The following is a 6,020-nucleotide window of genomic DNA, read 5'->3' as shown; positions in this document are numbered from 1 at the left end:
TTATCTGAAGTCAATATACGCAATTTATTTTTAGTTTGGTGGCTTGTAAGTCTGCATTAAAGTGGAAGAAAAGTTAATGGATTCCTTTTGGTGGTGTTATTAAGTATCAGAAGCCATTATATAACATGTGGTTTTAAGGGAGCATTCAGGGAAAAAAATTGCGTACGTCAAGGGGTACGCAGAGATGTGTACATAATAGGGTACACGGGCGTTATATGGGAGTTACATAGGAGTTACAAGCGTGTTATAACTTCCTTGTAACTTTCGTGTAACTCAGTTGTAACCCGCACTTTTATTTTATCCATTGAGATTACAAGGTTACAGCGGGGTTACACGGGAGTTACACGGGACTTACACGGGAGATACAACGGGTTATAACCCCTTGTAATCCCCGTAAACCCCGTGTACCCTATTATGTACACATTTCTGCGTATCCCTTGACATACGCAAATTTTGGGCGCCATTTTTGCAAATTCTCATCCGCAAAAACGTTGAATGGTGTGTTTGGGAGGATGTGGATTACTTTTGATTGAAGTTTTGATGGAAAAAATAGAAACAGTGTTGGTTCTTTTGAAAAATTATACATTAGAAATTCCTATGTGCTGATACAAACATGAAGTTTGGATGTTAGATAAGTTATTTCCTTTCACCTTTCTTTTATTTAATCAGGAAATGTAATTTATGGATGGATCAATGAGCATTGTTGGTTATTTTGAAAATTTATTTTGAACATATGTAAAATATCAAAGTTTTGATGTTATATAAACATTTTCGTTTCACTTACCTCCATTTCAATCTAAAAAAAATATTTTTTGTAGAGAACTATGAGCACCGTTGTGCTCTTGGAAAAATATACATGGAATTGCTTTGAGCTCACGTAACTATGTTGGTTTATTTTTTGGAGAAATTATGAGCACTGTTAGTATATTTTTTTAAATTATACACTGAAATTTCTTTTGATCTGATGCAAACATGAAGTTTAGATGTTAGAAATTATTTTCTTTCACTATTCTCTTCTTAAATCAGGAAAAATAATTTATAGATATATATATGAGCACTGTTTGTTATTTTTAAAAATTATTTTGAACCTAATATCAAAGTTCTGATGTTAGATAAATAATTTCGTTTCACTTATCTTGCTTCACATTAAAAAAAAAAAATCAATGAAAATTATAAGCATTATTCCTTCTTTTAGAATAATATACATGGGAAATTGCTTTGAGCCGATGTAAACATCCATGTTAGATGTTTAATAAGTTATTTTATTTTACTTTTCTCTTCTTCAATCTAGAAAAACATTTTCTGGAGAGAATTATGGACATTGTAGATAATTTTGAGCATTGTTGGTGAGCATTGTTGGTTTTTTTTTTTTTAAGTTATACATGGGAAATTTGTTTGATCTTATGCAAACATGAAGTTTAGATGTTAGATATTTGCTTTCTTCTTCTTAAATCATGACAATTAATTTATGAGTAGATATATGAGCATTATTGGTTATTTTGAAAACTTATCTTGAACCTTTGTAAAATGTCAAAGTTTTGTTGTTAAATAATAATTTTCTTTTCACTTATTTGTGTTTAAATCTGGAAAAGCATTTCTAGATAGATTATAAGCAATGTTAGTTCCTTTGAAAATATATTCTCAAAATTTTGATTTAAATCAATGTGAATATCAAAGTTTAGATGCTATATTAGTTATTTCATTTAATTGACTTTTGCTTCAATTTTGAAAAATATTTTATAGAGAGAATTATGAGCACTGTTGTTTTTTGAAAAACTATATATGGTAAATTGTTTTGAGTCCATGTACACTTCAAGTTTAGATGTTAGATAAGTTATTTCATTTCAATTTCTTCTACTTCGAGGAAAAATAATTTATGGAAAGATATATGAGCAATATTGGTTATTTAAAAAAATTCCCTTTACCTCAATGTAAATATCGAATTTTTTAGTTTGATAAATATATGCATACTAGATCGACAATCAGTGAAAACTGTGCCCCAAATGCAACCTGAGAGCTCAGTGAGATAAATTAATCAAAGAAGACTTCATCCATGATCACAAATTTTATCATTCAGGCTTCAAGACCACGTAGTATCTGTGACGAAGAATTAAAAAAAATATGTGCTCAAAGAGCATATAGTATGTAACAAATGCTGGCATGTGTGATCTAAGAGCATGTAGTATATGTGGCAAATATTACTTACCAATTTTAGAATTGAGCCTTTTGATATTTATTTTTCATCATTGCTTTACATAACATTCAAATAAGAAATGTCTCACAACCAAAATTTTAAAATCATTGCAAAAACCAAAGCATAAACCAAGCAAACTATCACCACCTCATAAATAACAAGAATCAATCCTCCATCACATAATTCATATATCAATACATATCAAACATCAGGTCAAATCAATTTTACATGAATATATTTTTTCAAAGAATCAATTGTGCTCATAATTTTGTTCATAAAATAATTTTCCAAATTGAAGAAGAGGTCAGTTAAATGATTTTTTTTCTGTAATATTAAAGCGTGAATGTTTTAGATAAATTCATGCAATAGAAGAAATAAACTTTCTCACAATACTTCATCAAAAGAACATTTTATACGTAGGGCAATCACTTATTATCCACATTAATGATGCTTTTATTAAACAATTTTATTTCATAGAAACATCATATATGATGATTCCTGTTTCGCAAAGAATTTCTAATTTATCCATCAACGGCTACAAATATATATGTTAATCATCCATCTTAGGTAGAAGATTATGTCGTAACGATCACTGACCAGCGAGGCGGTCTCACGGTACAATATGAAGCCATCAAAGCATAAGCCAAGCCTAACATTAGGTGACTTCACAACAAATTCAGGATATGTATGACAAAAAAATATTTCAATGCTTTTTCATTTGCATGATGACTTATTGAAATATTTTTTTCTAAGTTGCTATGATATCATCTCATGTGTGGAGCAATGCACATATAATCAAATAATCTTTGAAGACGTGAAATACATGATAGATAAAAAAGACACTTGTAAGAAACTTCTTTCTGTTTTTTATTATTTTTTTTTAATTATGAAATTTGAATTTAGAGTCCAACGAAATCTATATTGAGTCTCTATTACATTAAACATATAAAATAACTTGCATCCATTTACAAAACAATAAAACTTCTCTGATTGAAACCTAACTTGTAGACCAAAATTTTCGTTATGTATGTCTTATGGAATTAAATTTTCCTTAAGATTTATCTCTTTCAATAATCTTGCAAACTTTATTGAATATCATTCTATAAATCTACTTCTCAAACTTAGGTTAAGGATCATAGCTTATAGAAGGAGCATAGTTAAATATTGAAGAGTCCACCTCGTTATGTGAAGTCCAAAATTAAAAATTAGATTGAAATCTTCGATAATAAAAATCATACCTGATGAAGGACGCTCGATTCATTTGTTTTGAATATGGACACTGAAATCTACCCTAAAATTGGTAAATTAGAAGTTGAGATGCCGCTTGAACGAAAATCTCAATACCATTAACTCTTCATGATTTTATAAGGAATTATTTTATAATTCCTTACATTTTAAATTAAAAAGATATTATAAAGATTGACTTTATTACAACAACAACAACAACAACAAGTTTTTATCCCACTAAGTAAGGTTAGCAACATTAATCTTTTTCTCAATTGTGTCTTATTGGGTGACATATTTGTATTTAATTCCAATAAATTAAGTTCAATTTTTATACAACATGCCCAAACTTAGGTATACCTCTATCTTTCTTAAAATAAGTCGAATATAAAACTTCTACTATCCTAATTGGATAATCAGATAGTCAATCTTTAATATGACCAAAACATCTAAGATGCTCTCTTTAATATTGTCTGCCACTAGAGCCACACCAACCCTTTCACAAATATATTCATATCACATTTTGTCTCTGTGTCAAGCCACTCATCTACCTATGCATTCTCATTTAAGCAACACTTAACTTAGTTTTATGCTTCTCTTTCCAATATTTTTGCGACATAAAATATTGCAGGTCTCACCACTATCTTATACAATTTTTCTCTCTGTCTAAGCATGCTTATTTCACAATAGGTCTGATGCATTTCTCCATTTCAACCATCCAACTTGAATTCTACTAACAACATCCCATCTATATCACCATCACTTTGAACAATAAACCCTAGAAATTTAAAACATTCACTTATTTTAATGATTTAATCACTCATTGTTACAACTCTGCCACTAGATCTACTACTACCAAAATTATATTCTATATATTTCGTTTTAAATCTACCGAAACGAAGGTCTTTAAACTTTAATGTAAACTTCCATACTTCAAGTTTTTCTGAACTTTTTCTCTAGTTTTATTCATAAGAAGGATATTATCAGCAAAAATTATACACCAAAGTGCACGTTTTTGTAAATGTCCAATAAGAGCATCCATGACTAAATTAAAAAGATATTAAAGTAAAATTGATCCCTGATGTAATCCAACTAAAATAAAAAAATACTTAGTTAATCCTCCTCTGCTTTAACATAAGTAACATAACAACTCTAGTACTACATATATCTTTAATGACTTGAATATAATTCATATCAACACCTAAAATAATCTCTTAATTAATCAGTAATTAATAATTTATAAATTTATTCAATAAATTTTAATTCAGTCAAATTAATTTATAAATAAAATGAATTCATTTAACTTTATAGTTGAAATAAATAATATGAATTATTATTTTAAAAAATTAGCACACTACATTCATGGTATTTTTCCCTCTTCAGGCACTCACATCATAAAACCGTGACACTAAAGTAGAGAGGAGTCGCGACTTGAGCTATCGATGAAAACCTGAATTGGATTCCATCTTGTGTACGAGATTTAAGCCATATTTGAGAAGTCTTCAAACCTCCATTACGTTGTAGTGAAAACAGAAGTGTGGATTTGTTTTTGTTTGACAAAGTAGTTTCTCACGAAATTGTTTCAACAAAACAATAAATTTTCACCGTTTTAGATAGCTGCTGAAAGTATTTGTTCCATGAACGTGACCTTTAAATGAGCTCCATTGTTTGTCTTTAGTGAAAATCGAAGTGTTGATTTGCTTTTGTTTGACAAAGTAGTTTCTCACGAAATTGTTTCAACAAAACAATAACTTTTCACCATTTTAGATAGCTGATGAAAGTACTTGTTCCATGAACGTGATCTTTAAATGAGCTCCATTGTTTTTCTTTCAACAAAACTCATTTCAAAAGAGCTCTTAGGATGACATTTTTCAAGGGTCTGTAAGTTTTTAAATAAGGTTCATTTGACGTGGCGTTGACAATAAAGAAATTTGGTTGAAAAAAACACTTCTAAGAACTCCATTAAAGTTTATGATCTGGTAAACGCGATGGATGTTTGAAATAAATGCTTTGATCCAGAACGCGAACCAGAACAATAGAATGGAGATTGCGATTGAAAAATAGAGAAAAAAGTAATTCGCGCTAAAGCACTTTTGAAGAAGGCAAACCACGAAACGAGCCTCCGACATTCACTCGAGATTTTATGGAACGCAACGGAGGTCTATCGGCATCTCAAATGAAGCTTAAGGGCCCTTTTGGGTGTGCTTATTTGGTGCTGCGACATTTTGAAAACACCATCTCCGCGTTTACTTAAAACGTTCGAGCAGGGTTTTCGTAATGTCACTGTTATTTCTTTAATATACGTGGCTGTGGGATCGACCCGTGGCCCGTGTTTGTTAACTCCATTTTACCTTGTAGCCCTTTCTCTCGTCTGACCTAACACGATCCCACATCCTTCTCCTCTCGAGCTCTCATGCTTGATTCGACTCCCATCTGCTCCTTCACCTCTCACCTTCCTCAAATCCTCTCTAAGACCTCTCATAACGATCAATTTATAAGTATTGAATGGAATGATGTTCGTTAGTTGGTGCTCTGTCAGTTGGATTTTGTTATTTGGATTTCGTTGGGTAATGGTGGGCTTTCAATTGATTTGCTCAATGAA

Source organism: Phalaenopsis equestris, unplaced genomic scaffold, assembly GCF_001263595.1.
Source record: "Phalaenopsis equestris unplaced genomic scaffold, ASM126359v1 Scaffold000149, whole genome shotgun sequence".
Lineage (NCBI taxonomy): Eukaryota > Viridiplantae > Streptophyta > Magnoliopsida > Asparagales > Orchidaceae > Phalaenopsis > Phalaenopsis equestris.
This window is presented reverse-complemented; position numbering follows the sequence as displayed.